This window comes from Corvus cornix, chromosome 11 (assembly GCF_000738735.6).
Source record: "Corvus cornix cornix isolate S_Up_H32 chromosome 11, ASM73873v5, whole genome shotgun sequence".
NCBI classification, from domain to species: domain Eukaryota; kingdom Metazoa; phylum Chordata; class Aves; order Passeriformes; family Corvidae; genus Corvus; species Corvus cornix.
In genome coordinates this window covers 13,234,674-13,260,300 of record NC_046341.1, presented here as the reverse complement: position 1 = coordinate 13,260,300, position 25,627 = coordinate 13,234,674, and the positions used below count along the sequence as shown (strand labels likewise).

Here is a 25,627-nt window from a genome sequence, read left to right as displayed (position 1 = left end):
TACGTGCATTAATCTGTGCCCCTCCAATGAGCCATAATTGGTAGGCAGTTGCCTCATTAATCATTCAGGTGCTGAGCCTCTCCATGCACAGCCGCGGCAGCTATGGCCAAGCACACGTAGCTGCATGGGCTTTGTATGTGGTACCATTGCAATTTTTGGAATTGTGGCGGATTCCAAGGACATTTGCAGTTACTATAGCTCAAGGGCGTTTTAATATCCTGAAATGCCACAAGATGGCACTGACTGATTCCGAGGCCCCTCATCCCGGCCGGCCCCGCTGCCCGGGCAGTGGCTCTGCCATGGCCGCAGGTGCGTTTTGGGCTACTCCAGGCACTTTTTATGAACTAGCTGGTGGTCAACTGCACTCAGCTGTTCGTGGTTTGTTTTGATGTGGTTTGCTTTAAGCTGTGGCTATGAAATGCTATGACTCTGTGACAGTGACATGAAGCTTTTGGATTTAGACAGATTTGATTTTCCTATGTTATATTCAATGGCCATTTGTCTGTTAAATGCCTGAGCCAAACCATACAAACAGAAAATAAAGCCTAGGCTGCCTAAGTCCACCAAGAGCTGACATTTGTTATTTGTTGCTGAATTGGGTGAGTTCTTGCCGAAAGGCAGAATGCCGTAGTCCTGGGACACTCCCAGAGCTCAGCTGGAAGGTTCACTGCGTGGGTACCTGTAGCTCTGCAGATTCACGATGGGCCACCATGGCTGCTTCCTTACGGGCCTCTTCCTGCTGACCCACTCACGCTGGTGAGTCCAACACAGCTGCTCACTTTGCAATGTTTCATAAGCCCCTCCTGCACTTGAGCGTTAGACACTCATGTCTGGACTCTCCAGGTATCCCCAGCTGGTTCATAAACTCTCTTCTTCTTTTGCTATGATAGTAAAGTTTCATTCCCTGCTTTTGCCCAGACCATGCCTTTTAGGCTGGCTGTAGCATTCTGAAGGGTGCCGCAGTGGCTCAGTTGATTGATGAGTTGCAATAACTGCTTTTGAGTCCCTTTGTTGTGACACTGCTTTTGAGTTTCACCCATGTATAATGAATAGCCTAACAAACATAGCATATTATTTCATTCCTTTATTAAATCATTTATTACACTGCAAGTTCTTTAACTGAATCAAAAAAGTTTCTGGATACAACCAATTTACTGTCATCATGGTGTAACATATGGCTCTTACAAGGATTTCTTTTCAGCAAATCCATACGTTGCAGAACCTGCTCAAAACTAAAACAATATTTTTTTCATTTAACAAACTTGTAGTCAAATCTAATTTTTATTTTGCCTGGGAACTGAATTTTTTTTGGTTACTGAAAGGGAAGAAATTCTCTTTTAAGTGACCTTCTCATCTGTGAGAAGATACCCATTGGCCACATGTTAAAATACTACAAAAACTGTTCTTTAAAAATAGGATGAATCCCACACTTTTTCTAGGTTTAAATCAAACTTTTAGTCAAAAGAGAATACAGAAATAAAGAAAAAATAATACAGACAGTACAGACACAGAACAGATGTTTACATTTAAACATATGCCATTCAGCAGCTAAAAAAATAATTCAGACACCAACATATCAAAGGCATATTAGTGACATATGGTGTCTGACATGCTTCCACAAATGAATACATACGCTGGCTTTGATGACAACCATGCAAATTGTATCTTTCCACATGAACAGTTTATCAGGAAGAGTTAGATTTGTGCCTGCACACTAACACATAGTTTGGATTTCATGTGGAGGACACACCATGTTGTAACCATGCAGTATGTCAAATCAGGGTAACGTGTCAAATCATTCTCCTCCTTGTTTCCGTTGAGACCCAGGGTAAGACTTTAAAGCATGTGAGCCCCAGCAAGCAGCTCTGCTTGGCAATAAGGGCCAGCTGGCAGTTGTGCTGCTGCACGGGACTGCATTACAGCTCCAGGAAGAACTTCTGGGACAGCAACCCTGTCCCAAAAAGAAGGGTCAGGGCAGGGTACCCTCTAAAACAGCCAGATAGCGTAGTGGCAAATTTCAGCCAGGCACATCAGGTTGGTTTTTTGTCCTCTGCAATGTAGATTTGCCCTGGTTCCTCAGCATCTCTGAGAGTACAAAACCCAAGCACTGTCTCCCATCAGTTGTTGCAACACAGTCATCATTTGGTGCATTTGATAAAACCATTCCACACCACGTTACTTATGACAAAACAGGACCCTGGGAACAGCAGAGCCCAGCACTGCTGCTGCTGCTGAGCTGTTTTCCCAGAGACAGGCAAGCAGATTGAATTGGACACAGTGCACTTTCGCACTGAGGGCTCATCTCCTTGGCATATGGTTGGCAGTTCCAGCACATGGGAAGTTATTATTTCACCATAGGAGAAATAAGTGTTAAAGCTTATTATGGGGAATGGTGAGGCTCACATGGGGCCACATGTCAAGGTCCTTGAGTCCTGTCTATACTTCAGCCGGTTTCAGTGGAAAAAGCATCATTTCAGGTGCTGGTAGAGTTATGCTGGCCAACATTTGAGGTCCAACTCAGAGACTCCCAAAGGCACCTGGGGTCAGATGTAGGGTTAAGGGAACTTTTAAGATTTTAGCTTTAGAACTCCATGGCTCAATTTTGCCTATGTTCCTTTCTAGAAAGTTGTCAGGGGATAGTTGTTCAGCTCAGAGCCTGTAAAAGCAAGAACAGAATAAGGAAAGGTCATACTGAAGTTTACACAAATAGAAGCTGAGGAAGGTCAGGCTGTTGAGAGAGGCTTTACTGTGCCACGTATCTAAATAAACAAGGACAAAGAAAACCAACAAAACCCTCCCACTTAGAGCTAAATTAGCTCGGTAGTTCTCCCCAAAACAGCTCCTGTTCCAACACTGATTTCAGTGGCCAGTACCCTAAATAAATATTTTTCTCCATTAAGCAGCTAATGTATTTCTTCATCAGAATATCCTTGAGTCTATCAATTCATCATTTTAAACAATTGCCATACAGCCATGAGTACTAAATAAGGAGAAATGCCAAAGTGTTATTCCTTCCCTGGCTATGTTTAGAGCCTAACAGGGTACATGTGCTGGTCCCACTGATGCCTGCACAAGGCTTTCAGCTCACGGCTGGCTCACATGCTGTCACTTTAGAGCTCAGAGAGCAAGCTGTCCTCCCTCCCTGGGGACAAGAGTACATCTGTTCTTCGGGCCAAGGTGCTGAAGACAGGCAGCAGCTCACCAGTGCTCAGCATAAAAATGCCAAGCAACTTGGGCTAGCCTTAAGTTGCAGGTTTGATTGCAAGAGCTCTGCTTTGATGTTTTCTGTATTTCTGCTCCCAAGCTCACTGCCCTTAAATAAAAATACTGTTAGTGTTTATAGAATTTCCAGTTTATCAGTCTCTCCTGTGTGTTCTCTCTGGTATAGAAAAGTGGGGGGAAGGGAAATGCAATATATTGTCTTCTAGTCACTAGTTGGGCCTCCTTTAAGGACCTTGTAAGACATTTTTTGTGTATTGTTTCCCTGCATATGTGAGCAGCTTTACTACTTCATCCCCCTTAGGACCACTTAACAACATCAGCAAAGCAATTAAGTGTAGTTTTCAGGAAAATGCCAGAGGCATTACACTGTCTGGATGGGAGTCTCAACCCAATTATTTTCAGCTAGTTGTGAACTGTGGAAAGTGGACTTTACTTCATTATAACTTCAGTTCCCACTGATTAAAAGTCTAGTGTGTTACAGACGGTAAGGAAAAATGAAACAATTAAACTTTCCATCAATAAAATTGCTGCATATTCTTCAACATAAGGGTTTACTTCTCTCCAGAGAAGTGATTAAAATGAACTGATTGAACTATAATTTGATTGACTGAAGAGTTGCAATCCATTGCACTAAAGCTTAAATTCCATCTTATTGCTCTATTTAGCTCTGAATATAAAAAATTACTGGTGGTCTTGCAAAGCCCTTATGCAGCCCTCCAGCTGAAATTTCTTGTAGCTCACAGGCTGCAGCAGGTTCTGTTCTTTCATTGCTGTGTCTGCATGATTCACAATGGATTGATGTTGAGAAAGACACGATGACACCTAAGAAATTATATTAATACAGCTTTAGACAAAATAGAAAGATAGGAAGACAATATATTATCAGGTATCTTCTACCTAGTACATAATCATTTGGGGATTCTAAACACAACCACAGAAAAAGTGAACCCCAGAGACCAGAGAGATTAATTGTCAGGTTATATACAGTTGTTGCAGCAAAAATTAGCATATTCTTCTGATGAAAAATGCAGCTGTGATGCTCCTTCTTGCTGCAGACCTGTCTTCAGGAAGGTGTGAGGCTGCCAGATGCAGAGGTTTGTAGGTGTGCACACATATGGGTGACTCCTTCCTCCCAGGGGATCCCAGAGTGGCACACTGCATCTGGTCTCGAGTGTAAGCTGTGCTGGCTGTGAATTAAGATGCCCGAGTTCCAGTGCAAACACTGTTTCTTGGGACTCAGGACAAGTTTTTATGGTTTGCTTAGATGACGAGGGCTTTGTCTCCACAGATGCAGAATTCTGCTGCCAGAGCCAGGGGCTCCTATTGCACTGTGAGGGCTAATGAACACCAGCTAAGAAATGATGAACTGCTTGCTTCTGTCAGCAGGCTACTACGACATTCTGGTCTAGGAAATAGCCAGAATATCATTCTCCCTCTGAAACTTCAGCTGAAATGCCACTTCCTGTTATGAGGTTGCCCCTCTGTTGTATGACACCTGCTTTCTCTATTGCCAGCATGCATTTTGAAATAAAACACAGTATTTGACCCATAGTAACATTGAGTAAGAATATAATATTGCATTAAGTCACAGCAAGAACACGTTATATTGGTAATTAAATGTATAAGGCTGGGTAAGATGTATGGCTAAAGATGGGCAACAGCTGGGTTAAATACTTAATGCACTTTCTCTGATAGCTCAAACTCTGAATGAATTCAATATGTTTTCCCACTAAGATCACCAAGAACCAGGTTATGTACTCCTTGATAATATTTACTACTGAGCTCAGTTTGCTGTGGAGCTTTGAACTTCTGGCTGTGCTGATCTACGAGGCTGGCTCATAGCTAATCAGGCCATGTGTGTGATTTGTGCCAACTTCAACCCTTGCATATTGCCAATCCCAATTTTACAGCGATATGTGACCACAGTCAAGGTCTATTAATCCACTAAGTTCTTTGTTCTTAATGTTTACACATAGGACATACCACAATTCTTCCCATTTGTCAGCCAAAAGCTACCATAACTGTACTGGAGTCAGTGAGGCAGTATTGATCTGAAAAAATGCTGCCTCCATCCAATTTAGAAGGAACACTTTTGACAAATTATATTTGGCACTTAATGATTGTCTTGCATTATTGGCCTTTTCCTTTGTTTCCCCTTTCCTTTTGATTACCAATTACTACAAAAGTTATCCTCTACTCTGCCTCACCAGAGGTAACTTTGAATAAAGCTGTGCAGCAACAGGAGCCTTTTAAAGGGAGTCAAGGGCAAATACAGAACCACAAATTTGTAGGTATGGCTGGAGGCTGCAGAACGTTTGCTAGCTTCCCTGAGCCGAGCTTTATGTACACACAGCAGAGGCACATAGGGCTCCAAACAGCTTAAATGCCTGCTTAATGCCTATTTAATCTTTCAGTTCTTACACAGACAGATAAATTCTCTCAGTTATAAGACCTTTGCATCAAAGTTGAAGCAGAAGGTGCTGTGTTTGAAGTAATTTGTATCTTATTTTCTTGCAGGACAAGAAGATGACAAAAAGATCCCCAAGTGTGAAACTAGCCTTTAGACTTCTATAATTCCAGCATGAGAAAGTGGCAGGGATCTTGCAAAGCATTTATTCTTCTCTAGCAGCACTCCTACATCCAAGGCAGCAAGCAGAGCATAGGAAGGGCTTTTTGTCACACTGACACGAGTCACAAGAAATCTGGGCAGTGTGCAAACAACAAGAGCAGGGCAGGACCTTCTTCCAAGCCCAGCCTGCGCTGGCACATGAAGGAAGAGGCACAGACATCTGGTGACCCAAGCAATTGCTTAATGTGGTTCCCCAGAGAAGTGTCAGCAGGAACTGGCAAACAGTTCCACCAGACCATTCACGGAAAAAGTGAAGAATGATTCAAGCTGGACCTGTTTTCTGTGCCCATGGGCCTCCTGGCAGATGCACAGGAATAATCATAACTACCAAAAAGAACATCACTGTGCTATGGATTCTGCAAATCACAGATGTGACTCCTCTCTCCTTACCCTGTTATGGAGAGGCAAAAATTTTCTGTGTTTCAACAAGAAGTTGAAATACATAATCTCCAATTACACAAATATACAAAAACGTATTTGCCAGCAGATTTGTGTTTGGAAAAACACAGCACTTTATTTACACAGATACCATAACTCCCTATTTTTCAGGAAATGCGATTACTGCAATTTCTTCATTAGGGAAGAGTTTCACTATTTAAGAAAATGTTATTTCAGAGGCGTGGTGTTATCTGTTTATTCCACTCTCTTAACACATTCAAAACATAAGCAAACACTTGAATGCTTTCCTCCTAGCAACCAAGGTCTCTCACATCAGAAAAGCAGCATACTTGTCTTTTTCTGTACCTTGTATTGAGCCAAATTTCTAGTATGCAACCCTTTGGCCATTCAATATCCACCAAATTCCTGGAACATAAATTTAGGTGAAAGTGTAAACCAGTGACTATGGTCACAGGACCAGATTTTCAGACTTTTGTGTATCCCTTACATCCGCTGATGGAAATATTGCAAAATTAATTTCAGGAACTAAGCTTCTTTACATTTACTAATCTGATGCATGACTTAACTTTTCAAATTATCAGCAGCTTTTACAAAATGCTATTTTTCTGCAATTCCCACTACGGTGAGTATAAAACACGGATACTGAATATTGCCTTGGGATCTTGCTCTGTCTTTCAAGGCTGGATAATGGTTCTGTTTTTACTGAATATATATGGGGGTTTTCAGATCTCTTAAAATCTTTGCAGGATATTAGGCACCAAAAAACCCCAAACAAACCAGCAAATACACTATCAGAATCCTCTCCTTGTCTACATCCTTCTTTCCTTACCTAAGGGTAACTTCTCCGTATTTTTTTCTTTTCTTAGGTAAGGGGGACTTATGGTCTCCTTGCTAACTCTTCAGGAAAAACAGAGGAGCAACTGGGAAACCTGTCTTCCAAGGAAAAGATGAAAGCTATAGCTAAGTGAGGAGATGTGTCCTTCTCAACACTGGCAGTGTGGTCAAAGAGACAGCTCCCCCTGACTTTTCCCTGAAGAGTTCACAGACAACTGTCCCGGTCTCCCCGGCGTTTCTGTTAACAGCAGGATTCACTGCAGCACTCTGGACTGCTGCTGCCGTGTCATTCCAGTGCCTCTGGGGTCACCTGAGTGCATTAAATTAACACTGTTCCCAGGCAAAGCAAAATGTCTGGCAACAGGATGGTGCAGCATAATAATGGGATAGGAGGGGTAGATGCACACAAAAATATGAAATGATTGGAAGGAGTGGGGAGTGATGATGTGGTTCTGACCGACGTGACTTAGTGCCAAATGTGCATTATCACACAGATCTCCCAGCAGATTATATGTCTCTTCACCACCACTTAACATTTTTATAGCTTATTTCAGTATTTTTGCATTTGTTCCACCTGTTATAATTTATTTATGAGTTTCAGATTATTAAAAATTTGAAGCTTCATTACAAACTATCCTGGGGGAATCTCACCTGCCTCATGCTATTACATTATTATTACCAAGTGTCTAATTTATATTTAGTCAAACATCAATTGAACATCAATAAAATAATAATGAATGAATAAGCTATAGCTTCCTAGAAATACTAGTAGCTTAAGTGTGTAAGCAAAGGCAGTTCCCTGTCTGTGGGTCAGCTATCAAATCTCTCTGAGACTATTTGACAGAACCATTTATTATTTAGAATATGATAATAAGCCATAAAAATAGTTAATTGCTATGGTCTTCAGCTAATTCTTGTGATAACTATGACCCATACCAACCTGTGAACCTGAGCTGAGAAGCAACCCAGAGTTCCATGTAAGACTGTCATTTCCAAACACTGTAAGTGCCTAAGAGACTCCATGTTTCCACAAAATGAAATGACAAAAGAATTTCGGCTTGGGTAAATGCTTAATTTTTCCCTTGAACACGACCTCTTAGACTGAAATTATTTATTTTTCTACCCAGGCAAATCAAAATAAATCTTTTTTTTTTTTTTTTTAATTAACTTAAACATCTGCCTATGAACATTGAAATAGCATAGTTCAACATTGCTGGTTGGGTGTTCTGTTTTAACAAAATATCGACCCAAAAAACAGGCTTTGGCAAATACTTCTCTGCAGACAGAAGTGGCATTATTTCAGCCGGGGGATTTTCAGTAAAGACCCTAGTCCTGTTCCACCCTATGGCTCCACAGTGATTGTCATCCCTAATTAGTGATGAAGATCACTAACTGGGGACTACTTCCATGTGCACTTCCTAGGTTTATATGTTTTCCCCTTCCTCTGCTAAGCCTCAAGAGCCAAAGTTTTCATTCTGGATCTTTTGATCTCTTCTTCAATTTCCTACTGTGTACTCTCCTTTATGGTTCAAATTTTATCAGGGATTGAAGAAGCGCCCTAGATGCAAAAGATAACCGTGTTGTCAGTATTCTTCTCTGTCCCAGTCCACTAAGAATCACTTAACCCTGTTCTTCAAAATGATCCCACTGAAGTCAGTGGAACTGTCTCAGCCCCTCACTTCAGCACTATCTACATGAGGGCTCTAAATACCCATCTGTGGAACTGAAGCCAAAAGACAGTATTATCCTTCTATGACAGTCTGATATTTTTTAATATTCACTGACTCTCCTTTCCTTTTCATCCACAACACATTTGTCTTTTTTAACTGCTTGGGTCCACTCTAGCTATCTGTATTATGCAAGCAAAGATTATAAGGCCAAATGTCCTCAGGCATGCAGCATGGGCTCATTCAAAATTACAATCCCATTTGAAACCTCAATGCCACTTGGGATCTTGAGAAGTCCACCAAGAATTGCTGTTCAAGTCTAACATAAAGAGGTTCCAGTTCAACATTTAAAGTTCTATTAAGATCTAAATGGGCCATCAGACATTCTGATCTGATCTCTTATCTGAGATTTTTTTACTCAGTTACTTCTACATCAATCCCCACAACTCCTGTTTGAGTAAAACACATCCTATTGAAATACTTCCAGTGTTAAAAGGAAAATCCATCATCTCGGTGGTTTACACTAGCATTTATTATCCCACCCATTTATTACCACACTTCTTCTCAAATTGAACTTGTCAGGCTGTCACTCCCACTCACTGACTTGTCCTTCCCTCCATGCAAGGCTTTGTCAGCCCATGTTTTGGTCTCAGGGGTGCTGGTACACCACAACCTGAATGAGCTGGACTCAAAGGTATGGGCAGTTCCACCACTCAAAAACGTGCAAGCCATTGCATGCTTATGTTCCATCCTTGGCAAGTCCTTTTATCATGAAGAATTCAACAAAGTTCAGAATCAAGGATATCTTCTCTGTTCTTCCTGGGCAGACCCAAATACACTCCTTTTTGGGTACTCTTATAGGGAGTACTTTTAGAGTACTCTCATAGGGAACTGATGACTAGTGTAACAAAAGAGCACCTTCCCACACCTCTGAGGGATGGTTCTAATTTTTGAGCAACCCACTTACTGGATTTCACATTTTATGCCATGTAACCACAGGCAAATTTTGAAAAAAAAAATGCCACTCACCTCTCTTTTTAAAAATCTTTCACCATGGACTGGTTTCACTGCTCTCATTCAATCAAACCACTCACGGACTTGGACAGATCTTTCTCATGAGTAAGAAAGAATAAAGGTCATCCATTTCTGGATGTGCTTTGCAATGGATCCTGTGAAAATCAAGATGAATAATGTACACTAATTCATCTTTAGTGAGCACAAAAATAGTCCCCCGGAGTGATAGCTATGGGTTTGTCTCCAGTGAGAGATGTATAACCCCTTCTGTAAACACGACAATGAGTAACGATCAGCCTCTTACTCCTTTCTTATTCTCTAGTGTGGCAGACCCTTCATTACAGCTATTACATTAATAATGGCTTCAGAGAAACCTACATGGCTGAAGCTGCATTCTCTTCTGGACATCAACACCAGTATTAAAACCCTGCCTGGGAAAACTCTTCAGAAACCTCTGCTGATGTTCACCCCAACCAAGGAATGCTCTGTTCTAGATGGAAAGCACTTACCTTCAGCTCACTGCCTCCTACCCCTGGATGATCAGGCAGCCTGCAAAAAATGATACACCATTGAAAAGGGAAAGATTTACACCTGAAAATATTGAGAGAAAAGAAAACTCCACCTCTCACATTAAGCTCTGAAAAACTACTAAAGATTTTGGGTATCTTACCCAGACCTCTAGATCCTGCAGGGTTTGCCCATCTTTAATCAGCCCCTGACTGATGGTGCTTGCAACAAAACAATGCAAAGCAATAGCACAAATTATGATAGTGTAACAGAAAATTGAACTAGAAACCCCCACTAAGGCACTGTATCACCAGCATCTATCACTGCACCAGAGCATCAAGATTTTAATTCTGTATGTGTGGCATTTATGGGCACCCTTCAGGTATAAACCTGCTTCTAGAGTCAGCGAGGAAGGAGGTCTACACAAGTCCCCAGTGAGGGGGCAACAGGGCAGAATCAAGATTCAGGTTTGCACTAAACAATAAATAATTCATAAACTCTCTACATGTAGGTAACATGTAATTTTTATATAGCAATTACTAGAAAATTAATGTAACTGCCTCTCAAGAGAATTACTAGAAAACACTGTTGTCCTGTGCAGGTATGCACATGCAAGCTAAGTCTATGTAACAGGTGATGACACATCTTATGATAAATTATTTGGTTTAAACTTGTTTTGGAATATGTAGCAACTTATTGATAGACAACATCTTACAACATTGTCTATGTAGAAAGTAATGCCTGGCAAATTATCAATTCTTAATAAAGTTCTGTGCTTCTAGGTATTACTGTTGATGCTGTTCTTGATTTAGATTCAACTAATTTTTGTCTAGACTCAGCACTGTGGCTCATCCATGTTTCTCCATCTCCCTGAGGATTTGGAAATACAAATTCTGACTTGATGAGCCTATTAAAAAATTAAGAAATGCATATGCAGCACTGCCCTTGTCTATCCATGAAACTAACACTGATTCAGGATGCTAGAAAGATACATATGCGTACTAAAAGCCCTGGCTCCAAGATGAACACTGTGTTACCTACAAGCAAGTTATACTGTCCTAAAACAACACTGTCAAGGTGCACTACCACACTTGAGTAAGCCTGGATGTGCCATGAAGGAAAAGAATTTTCAGACAAACCCATCTGTAAAGGTAAGTTTCTTCAGAATTTCACAGCCACATGGTGCAAAAATAATCTGCAAAAATAAGCAGATTTATACAGCTCTCTGCCAAAACTTAAGACTGTTCCATATCTCTATAACAATCACATGTCAATTGTCAAGAGTTGCTGTAAGCAATTATGATCTACAAAGACACAGTTCTCAGTTATAACCTTATCAGTAACATTCCTTTGTGAATGTTTCCCCTTCCAAATATCTTTTAATGAACACCATATCTAGTACTCTGTAAACCATGATCCTCAGATGTGGGAGCTTTGCATTTTCCACTCATTTAGTCAACTCTGGGCATTGCTAAAGATCAGTCTCATGTAATTCTGAGTTCGAAAATATCTTCTGAAAAAGGAAAAACTATTTATGATCCTTTTTGCAGTTTAAATCCTGTATAATATTTTTGATGAAGCTTTTTGACTTCAAAAACCCACAGTTTAAACAAAGGTCTGATAAAACCCCTCTGATTTGCCACAGAAATTGATCTTCTGCTGTCCAATTCCATTCTTAATGAAATAGACAATTCAGAAACCTACAGGAACATGCTTTATTGATTCATTCACAAGTCACTAAAGCCTATGTTCCCTCCAATAAACCTAACCACATAGTGTTTCTCATGCACTGAATTGCAGGGAAGAAAGATGACCCCAGATCTGTTCTGCTGGAAGTCTAGTGAGACTAAACACGCCCAATAAATGTAAACAGGGCACACCACTAAGCTAATGCCACTAAGCTAATGGCAAATGTGTGTGGGAGACAGACACTTATATTTCCTCTTTATTATTACTTCAGCTGAGCCTCTGCTTTCTTGTAATTTATTTACCCAGGGCAGCTGTGCCCAGATGCATACCTGTTTCTTCATGAAGGTCCTTGTTTTTCTCAATTTTGTGGATGGATTAAACAAAGCAGGAGGAGGCCAACCTACATGAGTGAGGTCACCCAGTGACCTGTAATCTGCACTGCAGCAGATGCCCGAATTCTTTCAGGTTCAACACCTAATTTGGCATAAACCTGGAGTGTAGCTGCACTGCACTGGATATTTTATAAATATGTCTTTCAATAATCTCCCTCCCTTCTTATGAAAGCAATAAGAAGCAGTGAGAACAGCAGAGCCTATATTGGATGAGCTTTCCTATTAAACTCCTCTCATGCATCTCAGCTGTGACCCATAGTAATCTGGGTAATCAAATAAGCCTGAATGCCCTGTAAGAACCTACGATGGTTCATTGTCTACCTGCAAGATAGAAGTACAAGAGAGCAGCTAGATACCAGGTATCAGACAGCAGTCAGAACAAGAGTGAACTTAAAAAATAGATGTTAGAAAACACAGGAAAACACATTATCATGAAAATATGCTTTGCACAGTCCTACTGGTACTTTCAAGTACCACCAATTCAACATTCATTTCCAATTCAAAACATTGCATCTACTTGTCCTGCTTAAGGGAATATGCTACACTCAAATTCAGTATCAGGTTTTATGGTAACTACAGTTAATCCAACTATTCCAGTAGGAATACCTTGAAGTATGGCATTTTTTCAGGTTCACCCACGCTTTACCAGAAATCCAAACAGTCTTTTGCCTTCTATCTTATGACACAATAGTTTTAAGGGAGCCCATTTCTCTTATATAATTCTAATATTTTTCTCCCTTTACATATGCTTTTGATAAGTGGGCACAGACCCAGTCAAGAGTAACACTCTTTACTGCAAAACTTATCTGTCACCTGTATTAGGACTTAGTGGGTTTAGTACAATTCTAAGTGAAGAATAGCTTCAGAAAGCAGCCTCTGCTGTTACTGGGATAAATAAGGTAACAAACAATTTAGTGGTGTATGGGGGAATGAAAATATTTTGCAATGCTCTTTAATATTTCCCCTAATTCTAAAATCAGCCAAAACTCCAGCATAAAAATCACTTTTCCTTTAGAATTGCCTCTCAGCAGGGTAGTAGGCACAAGTTATCGCTTTGTGCCATACTGTATGTTCAAAGCCATCAGCATTCAATGTGCTAAGAAGTGACACTGAATCCCACAATCAGAAATAAAAATGAAAGTTTCAAAAAGATTTCAGAATTTAGAAGAATATAAATAGCTGCTTTGAAGATGGAAAGCATTTTACAGATTTACATTTTGGTCTGTTTTGAACGGATAAACAGACAAAAAAATATGTTTTTAAAAGGAGCACTATGATTTTCAGTTTAACACTTTCCATAATTAGATTGTAAGAAATACTAGGAGCCACAGAAAGAATTATTTATATTCACTGTACAGAAAGCTTATGTTTTACTTCTGCTTATTACTTAAGCTTCTGAAAAGCATCTCATTTTATAACCTTAACAACTATTAATGTAAGCCACAAGGTTTTTGCAAATGTAGATTCCCACTATCACCTTTCCCAACTATAAGGATTCAAAGAAATCAGGGCTCTATCATTGTTTAGTCAAGAGATTCAGAAGTTTTAGCAAAGGTTTTCTTTTCTTTTGAAAGACACAACTAATGTTGCCAAAGAATTCATACTAATTTAGAATTAAAAATGTTACGAAAAGTGCTCTGAAGAGAAAATTAATTGGAAAGATTCATACTCTAACACTGCCTGCTGTCACTTCACTCTTAATGACCCAAGAGTTTTTATAGTTTTCTGTGTTCTCCCTTAGTGCTGTACAATTTGATTTCCAAATCCCCTGAGAGCTCTGTGACAAATCTCCAGGGTGTTTCCAGGATGTAAAGGTCAGAGCTGAGGACAATGGGGATGGAGTGTGCAGAACACAAGTCTCAGAATCTCTTGCTTCAAATCCATCACTGACACAGAAACCAGGGTCAGTGAAGCACAAAGAGAAGCCTCTTAAAGGAAAATCAACCATGGTGGGAACTTCCTGAGGAAAAATCAACTCTGGTGGGAACCTCTTAAAGATGTTAGAGTAACTGCTAGCAGAATCCAAGTGACATTCCTTAAACCAAAGGAAGAAGACAGCTTTCCCAGAGATCTGCTGCATGGAAATCAAACAAGCTTCCAAATTGCTTGAACAAAAATTATATACTGGGAAGCCCAAACCATGACTTGCACACTTGTCTCATGCATAACACTTGGAATGCAGGGAAATTCTCCTGTGCTTTATTCCTGGACTCCTTTCCACCCTATCCTCTGAAGGCTTTCTTCAGCCAGCTCCTTCCCTGCCCTCACACCAGCCTCCAATTTTCTGACGATATTGCTCTTTTGGGCTAGACACCATACGACCTTCCCTGTGCTGGCTGGCTCCACAACTGTTAAATTAGTGCCAGCCAATCTCTATCTTAGGGTTCCCTAACAAACTTATTATATTTTTTATTGTTTAATTATCATAATCACTTCTTAAGAACAACTGTAATACGAGTTAGTGGAACAGGTGCTGTAACTAGTAAAAAGTCTATGAAGAGAAAAATCAATATCCCACCAGATGTATGTAGAGGATATACATTTCAACATCACAAATTCCCTTTTGGGGACCTGAAAGTATTCTCTGCTGCTTCTGCATGATGTGCCTCAGTTTTAATTCACTTGTTATTCTTTGTTTAATCAAGTTAATCTGTAGTATAAATGTGAGCACCATAATGCTAATTTCTGCACTTGACATGCAAATATATAAACATTTGTGTGCCAAATTATTAAGGTTCTGTCCATAATGTTATGCCCCTATTTACTATCTATATTTAATGTCTTATGGATTTCTAAACATTTAAATTTATATCAGTGCTGTCACATATCTGCAAGCAGAGACAGTTTTATGAGCACTAAAAAAGCTGCAACACACAGCCACTAAATACTAATGACATAAATGGTATCCACTAATGGTCTCTATTTTTATTACAATGCAAAACTTCAATACATTGCAATTACCATTGCTCTAAGGCTGAACCATACACACTGTATAACGCCAACTTCCATCTCTATAGCATAAAATGACATTATTTGTTGTTCAGCCCTGTACTGCAGATGTTGACTGAATGCTCAAGTCAGCAGTTGAAGCTAAAATTCACTCTATTTACAGAGTCTTACTGTTAACTAATACCCTAAATTGTCAGATATGCCAATGCCTTAGACATTTTTCAAAGCTTGCTGCGCTAATAGCATGTAAGTGTAGCACATGTCTTGTTGTACCTGTCAACAGCCCAGAAACTTTGCAAAGGTAAAGCATGTCAAAAAAAGGAATTATCTTCTTATGCTTCTGCAGAAAAAAAATCTTTAGTGAGTGATTTTTCTAAAATATTGCAATACAAAAGTGCATTCAGCAGAGCTTACTGTCTTGTAACTGGGTTTCTATTTCACATTTTTAATCTTAAATTTTAAATTCGTCATTCATAATTACAACAGTGTCTCCTTTTACTTCAGCTGCCAAAGAGAGAAAGCTTCCTCTTAGAGCTTTAAGGCAGTGGAAATCTCAATGTTCATAAAACTGGATGAAAACAAGTGTATTTCAAAATATCTCCCACATGAGTTGGGGGTGGAGGGGTTAATTTCATTTCATCAATGCATTTTGCTTGCCAGAAACTTTCACCTAAGTAAAGGAGAGCTAAGTTCGATTCTCAGAATTTCTCAAGCTGGTTCATCTCACATAAAACAAGTGGAATTAGATTCCCTCCCATTGACTTCAAGAATAACCTCCAGAAAGCTGAAAGTTTTGTTTGAAACAGGAGACATTTTTCCTATTTCCATGCAGCTGGGAAGTCATTTACAAAAGGAAAACACTGGAGACAAAGTAGGTGTCAGACAGGGTAGCATTTTACATGCATTTTCTGGCACAAGGCAGACAACAGAAACGTGCACACAAAATGTTTCCTTTCAAGGGCTGGCTAGTGAGAACAGCAAAAATTGGCTAGTGAGAACAGCAAAAATGAGGAGACATTAGTGTAATTACTGCAGAGTTACCAAATACTGCTTGTCCTTATAAATACAATCCGATCATCACTCATAACTTTTAGGGATGGAAAACCATTCCACCTGAAAGCTGTACTTTTTTTAAATGTTCTCACTCAGCTTGCAAAATCTAAACATACACAACTGACTAGAGAAGAACACATGATGTGAAATACATAGAATAATAATACCTAAACCTTACACATGGGAACACTGACATAGCATTGCTTATTTTTTTCTTCTTCCTTTCTCTGCCAAGATTCTTGAACATGGCAAGCACTCTCCAGTGCAATCTGAACCCACTTCAGTGTCCTAATATTTTGACTAAGTAGGTTTTATAAAGGATCCCAGTTAACTACCTCTGTTGTACCATTGCAACAATAAAATATTCCAATTGAAAATCAAATGGCAGTTTTAATTTCAGAATCCAGGATTTCTCAAAACAAAAAAATTCATTTCTTTAAACAGTTGTAGGAAAACACAGCTTTTCTAAATAAGTAAAATATGCTATGCATTTTCTCAACTAGGATTTACAATAATAATTTTAACATAATAGCTCATTTTTGAAATTCAAAATGTTCAAGGGGGGGAGAGTAATTTTTAATCCTCTCTATACATCTTAAAACTTGAAATAAACTGGACTGACTGAGCTCACTTGCACAAAAATGAAATACTTGAGTACATGAAAAGCATTTTACTTAAATTATTTCCCCCACCTCCCCTTTTTTTTTTTTTTTTGAGGAAACTTTTGGGTAACTGCAACCAGTTTTGAGGACTATTTTGGGCCTTTTGAAATGCCATCTTTGGCAACCTGCATTATTAGCTGTAATTCTTTCTCCTTGCTTAACAATCACATTGTAACAAAGGAAGAAGCGAGCTCTTTGTAATAAGACCTTGGACAAAATCTGAGAGTATCAACTTGAAAGAAAATGTTAAATTTGTTTCAGTTTGTATGTGTAATGTCTCCACTAGAAAAGTAGGAATAGGTCACGGGCTGGCTAATGTTAAACCAATAAGTGCCTAACCCTTTTTTTTGTGTGTGTGTGGTTTTTGCTTTTTCGTGGGGTTTGTTTGTTTTGACGTAGTTTTCTTTATTTTCCCCCGACTTTGTCTTCACAAGTTTGCCCTTATAACTGTCTATGCAACAAAGCCCAATGTCACTCCCCTAACAGATCACACTTGATGAGGCGCCTAATTAAGAAAGCAGCTGCCCTAAAAACTCTGTAATATCAAGGAGACAGAATGAGACACCTGCAGAGGCCAAGTCAGGTGTCTCTACTTGAAAGCTCCCAAGCTCCTAACGCAGGTGTCTCAGGAGAGCAGAGTTACATGGTCTGAAACCAGCCCATGACCCAAATAGGGAGTTCTGTTTCAGCCTAAAAAAGTGTACATTCCGTGAGGGCACTGACGAGAACACAGGTAAGAGCACAGCTGCTGCCCAAAAATCAGAATTACAAAGGTCTCCATGGATATCACAGCCATTCCCAGAGCAGTAGGTTGGGTGGGTTTCCCAACTCGCAGGCTTGGCAGCTGTCTCTGGGCACCTTTCCTATCCTGTTGCTCCAGTCTCTTTTACAGTAAAAAAAGAACATAAGCTCTTGTGGAGCTTATCTCTACCTGGTTACACATAGCAAAAACATTCTCCTTCACTGAAACAACAAGAGGCTTTCCGTCCACTTCAGTGGATGGTCAATTGAGCCCTAAACCAAAAGACTCTTGGCCCAGTTCCCTGCTTGGAATATTTGGCTATAATTTTATTTCAAACTGTAAAGACACTATGTGAAAAAGCACTCTAGGAAGCATGGCTGTCTGTATCTGTATTCCTTCCAAAGGGAATGCGGTAGAGTATTTACACCTAAGGCAATGGCTTTTTTAAGGTGTTTCCTCTGATACTAATAATACAATAAAACAGCTATAACATCTGGAAGGTTTAGACTTCTGCCTTGTAACCATGCAGATGAATAGCTTCAACCTTTGCAAGAAATTGCAGTATGAATGTCTGTTTTATTCCACAGTTGTGTCTGAGCAGACTATTAATAGAATACTGATAAATGCTACAATAGCTATTCTTTTTCCTCCCCTTTTGCTTTTATGCTATTGCCAATACCTATCCATCCCCTGGTGCTGTCAGCTGATGCCTGTCTCATAACTCTTGGGGTAACAGCATGAGGCAAAAAAGAAGTTCAAATAAAACTGCCAGGTAGAATGAACATTATGAGATTATGGACTGAATTGTTTTCTGAAGCAGGCACATATATGCAGTGTTATACCACTAATGACCTACAAAGAACTTACATATTAAAATTTAATTACTATAATATTGTTTAAGAGATGGGAAAAGATACTAAAGGTGAATTTATTTTTCTAGGAGCTCTGCAATTTTTAATGGCAAGTAATAACTACATCGCTATACATTTCCTGGGGACTGTGTAAGTAGCACCACACACTGCACCATGTTCACATAAAACCAAAAGGTGTTATGAAGTCTTGGTAAAATGTGCATGTGGCTGGTAGGACATTCACCCAGGCCTTTGTCAGTCTGTGCCATTCTTGGGAACACGGCTGCATTTGTGCACTTCTCTTGTTTGTGTTCACTCTTGTGAAATAAATCTAAAGATAGGGAGCTGCCACTGTTGGTCCTGTGAGTAAAAATAAATCCATGAGATTATGGAGAAGAACACACAATATAAAGACTACACAAGAATTATAAGGAAACCAAAAATCTGGATTTCTTGCTAATACTTGCAAGCCATGCAGCTAAAAATAAATGAGTATTTGATTATGATACCAACATTAAATTATCAGTATAGCATGCAAATAAATGAAGTTGCTTACCATGTAACAGCAGTGTTATCCATGCTACTGTTTGCGTCACATATCCTAGAACCACAGTCAGATTCTTCATCTGGACTGCAGCAACTGCTACTGCTGTCAGAAGCAACCATCTCCTTACATGGGTCTTTCAAGGAAGCCAAATAATGAAGTGCCATGGAGAACAAATATATTTTTTCTCCCTGAAGCAATGTCTTCAGTAAGTTAGAGGAAACAGCTCTGTCCCAGAGAAGCCTCTAAGGCTGATGTTTCATCTGCTTTGAAAATTTGAATTTTCCAGAGTTCTCGGACTATTAAAATTGGAGCAAAAAATAACACATGTAAAAGAAACTAAGATAAATAAAAATCTGCTTTTTCTCATAAATGCCTAAATAAAGTTGGGAAGAATGAGAAACACCTAGATGTTTGTCCAATCTGAACAGAATCCAAGCCTGCCACAAAAGGCTCTAGCACATCCACAGTTTAAAGTAACAGTTTTACTGAGTAGTAAATATTTATCTTTTAAGATCCTTGTAGCAAGTACTGTAGAAACATGCATGCAAACATTTTAGGAATAGCTAACATTTGCTCATGGCTGGAAAGCCATATTGGTGAAGACACATAATCTTATAAAAATGCTTTGATAAAATCCTCAAGGAAACTACAAATGTAGTATGTGTGGAGTGGGATAGTCAAGGAAAATAAACTATGTGGTGTTTTCAGGAAATTGAGTCAGCTGTGGCTCTCACAGTTGGAAACCTGGACAACAACAGATATCAGAGGAAATCCCAAGTGTGTACTCACCAAAAGAAAATTGACTATTGGGAATTTCAGTGCACAAAGGCCTAGACTGGACCCTGTAACTCTGGTAAAACAATGTTATGAGACTGGAAAAAAAATTAACAATGCTAATGGCTGAATTCCAGTGAGTGCAAAAAGTGTAGGAAATTATAAGGATGCCTTAGTCATGGTGAAACAGATATCAAAAGAAGAAAGAAGTTCTAAGTACATCTGGGAAGGCAGGTAAAATAGACAGAGGGTACCTAAAACAGGGGCTGACAGCAAAGAGGAGCTGGCAAGAAGCAGAAGAAACAAAAAGAAATGGAAACCTTTATAAAGAGAAACATATTAGATGACTTGTAAATATATCTTATTGCTTATAAAAGGCAAGGATTTCTCTTCAACTGGGTTTTTTGTGTGCTTATCTGTAGGTTTAGTGACTGTCAGTTTTGGAGATTACATCTTATGCATATTAGTCTTCAAACATATTGAAACTTTTTTTGACCTTTCCCAAATAATAAGTGGTATTTTTATGTAAATTAGTCTTCTTCAGTCTTTGTTGTGATATCAAATATCTTAAATATTGGGCATGCTTCCTGAAGCAGAACTATTTCAAAGAATGAACAAACTGAGAGTAAACAAACATGGCTAGTAACTTTAATTATTACCCAAAGGGACACCCAGAAACTGTATTTTAAATGCTTGAAAATTTGTGGTTTTCTCACACAGAAGTCAGAGAGGCAGCACTTTTCACATCCCATGGCCACTCCCGTTGATACCTGTTCCAAGAAAAGTTGAAATGTTCAATTCTGCTATGTCAGGCTGACAGGTTTCACAAGACACAATGGACCAGAGAAACTCTGAACTGAGGGCTCATGGGCTAGGACCTGGTTACTGTTCACACTCAGTCCTCCCAATCTGTTAGTTTATAACTAACAGGAGTTTACCTGCTATAGCAAACCTTCACCTGGCATCTCCTTCACCTCTCCCTTTCGTATTTCCCTTAAACCCCAAATACCTGAGATGTCTAACAATGGGAATGGATCAGAATAGACTTAAAGGTGTCTGCACAACACAGGTTAAGAGCTACAAATCTCTCCACCCAGCTCTGCACTAGGCAGTAAGGAGCTGAATTAAATGTAACAGTAAAGCAGAGCTGAACTTTCAGATGCATCCCCTCCTCTTGCTCTGTCTTTTCTAGTAATAGAGATGCTGCTCAAAAACAATGCCTAACTAGCTGGTATAAACTAACTTTACATAAGCAGTTATGACCTTAACAAAGTTTGAACAGTACATAGCCTCTGGGTACTCTTTTGAGTACATTTTGAGTTTAAATTTAGATTTTTTATTGCCCTTGGAATGCTGAAATAAACTTTCAGTCCCACTGGTGCAACTCCAGGAAGAGACTATATTAAATTTCTCTGTTCATGAAGGTGTGTGCCTTCCTTCTATTCATTACCAGGCATGCAAGTCAATAATAAAGCTGAGCTGGTTTTATTCTCATACAATATGTACCTTACTATGCTTAGCAGAATTCTGCAAGGGCAGCCTATCAGCGAGTGGTATCATGTAAGAGCTGAGCATCCCATCAGGGATCTCTGAAGTTGAATATACAGATCTGACACACCCAGGGCCTTCCAGAGAATGGTCACACATCTTGGTCTTTACTTCTCTAGCCTGGGATAGATATCTTCAGTTTCCCTGTTTCTGCAGAATGACATTTAGAACTAACTCAAATCAAACCACTCAGCTTACTAAGATGGCATTGTGAAAACACACAGCAAAATTAAACTTCTGAGGTTTGAAAAGGCAAACCTAGAATTTACTTATATGATAAGGAAAGAAGTTTTGAATGCCCTAATATTAGTAACATGCACTAGCCTTACACGCCTAACATTCTACCAGCAAAAGGAAAAAGTGGGCCCAAGCAGAAATAACAACTCTGACGTGGGAACAACCTGACACATCAATAAAATTAAGAATCATTGTTTTGTCTGAGATTTTTTCCTCACTTCCTGAATCAAATCTGTCCCAGAGTCGAAACAATTTAGCTAGCTGGGAACAGGGAAACAGCAACATTTCTCTTACAGGTCACAAGGAAAGATTCACCCATTTCCTTGCTGGCTTAGCTGTGTAACTGGAAGAAGCACTCCTTGTTTCCAATGTACCAGTCCATAATGCTGCACAGGCCCAAGGCAGAACATTTAAGGTAACAATTGTAATATGCAGTGAAGCAGAGACTGCTACACACGAGAAGAGAGGCAAATGATCATTTGCCTCAATAAATAAATAAATAAATAAAGTTGCTACTTAAGTTGGAAGTCAGGCAGATTCCAATAACCTGAAAATAGTCTTTGAGGCAAAATGGTGATAACCATGCTTATGACAAAGAAACGAAATGTGGTGTGTCTCTTGATGAAACTTATCATTATTTTGTTGATGTTCTGCTATCAAAAGCTCATTCAGTTCTGCTTTTCTTTTAAGCAAAAGTCATAAGTCTTCAAGGCACTGGGACCATGCCACAAGTTGTAGGTCCACAGTGGTGGCAGAAAATATTCCATTTGTGGGAAATTGGACAGAGGTCATACAAATCCTTACCCTGGTAATAGCAGCTGTAGCTGGTATGAAATGCAGTGTTAAATGAGAATAGAGCATGGAACATTTTATAATTATAGTTCTCCATTGAATTGTTTACTTTTCAAAGTGGTATAGAAAGAAGTACTTATGGTTTTAATCATGTTCATAACAGCAGAAGAGGATTTGTGATCAAACCTCCAAAAGTAAGCTTAAAGAAGAATCTGTCATTTTGATGGCTCATTTTTGAGATTTATATTTTGTTGTGGTTTTGTGGTGTTTTGGTTATTTAAAGACAGAGAGGAAGTTTGAGGAGAAAGCTGAGAGATTGTTTGTGTATTTTTAAATGCTGCCTGAGCAATACAATCAAATTGTATTGCCAGTGCTTCTCTGATCCCCTTTACCCAGAGGAAAGTTTGTGGTTATTTCTTCTTTCTGCGTAGAACATAAACAAAAATTGCTTAACTTTCTCTTCCTCTTCAGCTCCTAACCTATTCACTTAAACTGGCCTAGAGGGACTTCTCTTGCTGGTTTGGGGGAGCTTCTTCCGTATTTTTGTTTTATTTTAGGCCTTTTCAAAGCTGTTTTTTTCCCAAAATAGCCTGCTATTTGGGGTTCTGGTCCTTCCTCCTCTTCTAAAGTATTTTGAAGTTTAATTTTATATCTTTTACAGGGCTTTTGATTTTTTTTTTTTGGTGACTCTTACTGTTGACTTTTCTTTTTGCTTTTATAGATATTGATAACATTATGAATTATATTATACAGAAATAAAGCTCACTAGAATTGAAACTTGCTGCCATTTTCTTCCAGTTTCTGTGACGGATTGAGACTCCCAATGAATTTATTTTAAAAACTCCTTTAATCCTCCTGCTGGACTGATGTTTCCTTTCAGAGAAGAAGAACACTGTTCCAGCCACAAGAAATGACATACCATGAAGGAAATGAGGAAAAAAAAGTCCTGAGTCATGAAAGCAAAGAATACAAGTGAAACAGACTTGAAAGAGAATTAAAATCCACGGACTGGAAGGGACAGTAAAGTAGGATGGAGCTCTAATAGGAAGGAAATAGAGGACTGACTCTATATAAGAACTAGGCAGATCAAGGAGGAAGAACTTGACCAAGGGAGAGCTGAACTAGAAGACACCTCTCACCTTTTAGCTCCATTCATTATCCTCCCTCTGTCTTCTGTTCCCAGGGAGAGCTGGGAGCCCTCCCAACAAACTTTTCCTGGCCACAGTAGCTGTTCTCAGAGGGTCACACAAGGACTGCCAGGGTGTAGTGATGGATCTGCCCCTCCTTCCAAGGGTGGGATGAATATCTGGGCTCCAAGGAACACAAGTCAGTTCTTGCTCCCACAGCACCAAGAAAAGGAAAGATTTGCATCTTAGGTCTGCAAGTGGATGTATTTTGTAAATAAGTGGTTCCCTTCTCTCCTGCTGCTCTGGACATCTGATTGCTGAGGAGGGTAAGCCCACTGCTAAGAGCTGCACACACGGCAGTGTCTGTCAGCAGTGAGGACACCTAAATCAGCCACCGAAGCCGCGCCACTGCGCAGGAACCCCGATCGCACCCTGCGCCCGGCTGGGTGCAGCTGGGCTGGCTCTCTTTTGGTCCATTACAGGAGCAATCTGGGGTTTCCTCAGTTCCTCAAGCTTCTTTCTACTCCTAAAAACCATTTTGGAAAATCCATGTTTACAGCAACTAAATCACTCTACACAAGGAGAGTTACAGTTAAATCAGAGCCCACAGTTACAGATACACTGCTGAATTTACCATTCTTGACCACTCTGGAGTGTGAAGCACCAGCACTTAAAACAAGAGCCAACTCAAAAAGCCGAAAAGGGCATCCTTTTCTTCAATTATTCCCATGGAATGCACAACTGGATTTTAAAAACCTATGTTCTTTTAACATTCATCCTTCTGAATAGGATGTTAAAAAAGTAAATCCCTCTGAGCGTCACAGCTATACTTTCAAGATGAGTCCAGCCATAAAAAAAGATTTTGTATGGATAACTGATACATTTTATACTAGGTGGAGAGAAAAAAAGAAAAAAGAGATACCCCAAGCTATGACAAGTTTGCTGTGTAGGTGATATATGGTAGTAATTGACATCCTAACAATAGGAGACAATAAAGATACCTTGAAATTATTTTCTTCTCTATTTCTTCCCTTTCTGCTTTTCCTCCTCCATTTCTTCAGTAAGGCAGATCTACCAGCAAGACAATTTAATCTTCCAGGGATAAAGAAAGGTTTCCTTGTCTAAGAAAAATAAAAACTTCTACTGGTCAAGGACAGAAAGCCCAAGAGAAGGAATTATCTCCTGGCAGTGAGCTATGTTTTTTTATCTCTAGAAACGGAAGCAGCAGTATTCTGGAAGAAATAACATTGATTTAGCTGGAATGTAAGGAAGATATCCTCTGTTTGATGTATGTAGCCTTCTGGACAGGGGTAGGACAATAGCTTGTACTCCCTGAACAAAATACTTCCTACTGTGTTTTCACTATCATTTAGTGAGTAGAATTTTATTCCCTTGTAACATTTAACTCTGAACCATGAGAAACTTCATGCTCAGTCATGAGCCTGGATGGACACTTACTTAATGAGCTACCAATAGGCTAATTCTCCTGGTCTCCTTTGCCATGCACAACTGAGAGAGGGAAGAGTCATTGTCCCATCCAGTATGGATAATAAAGTAAACCACACCAGGTACAATTTACCTCCTTGGCAAAACAGACACAGAAACCAAACCCCAGCTATTGTATAACTTTGCAATTAGAGCAACTCTTTCCATCATTTTTGCTACTACACTTCACAATGTGGCACTATGTTCAATAATATTTAGAAAAGCAGCTCATTAGTCAAAGAAACAAACTTGCTCACTTGGGCTTATATGTAAACACAGAACAAGCCTCCACATCTGTCTTTTTCATGAACACACTTTTGCCATCCACCTTAAAAGTAGCTGACTGTTGCTTGTGATTCCTTCTAAAGGAATGTTCCACTTCTCAAAAGGCCACTTTTATCTGCTGTCTTAAATATAAAACAACTCCTGTACTTCTATTACCCAGCTGAAGGCATACGGAGCTGGCAAGCTTATGCCTAAGTGATTTAACTTAGAAAACATGAAGCA

General features: G+C 39.4%; 1 long non-coding RNA gene across 2 annotated transcripts in view; it reads right to left on the bottom strand.

Annotated features, from left to right (window-relative positions):
* Positions 1-1,069: 1,069 nt before the first annotated feature.
* The window catches only part of LOC104687449, a 31,652-nt gene continuing 7,094 nt past the window's right edge, over positions 1,070-25,627 (bottom strand). For both annotated transcript variants that reach the window (XR_005602902.1, XR_005602901.1), the window contains exons 3-5: positions 10,275-10,314; positions 9,781-9,920; positions 1,070-2,656 (exon numbers count right to left, since the gene is read on the bottom strand). This is a non-coding gene — a long non-coding RNA (uncharacterized LOC104687449). The remainder of the gene's footprint in view (positions 2,657-9,780; positions 9,921-10,274; positions 10,315-25,627) is intronic.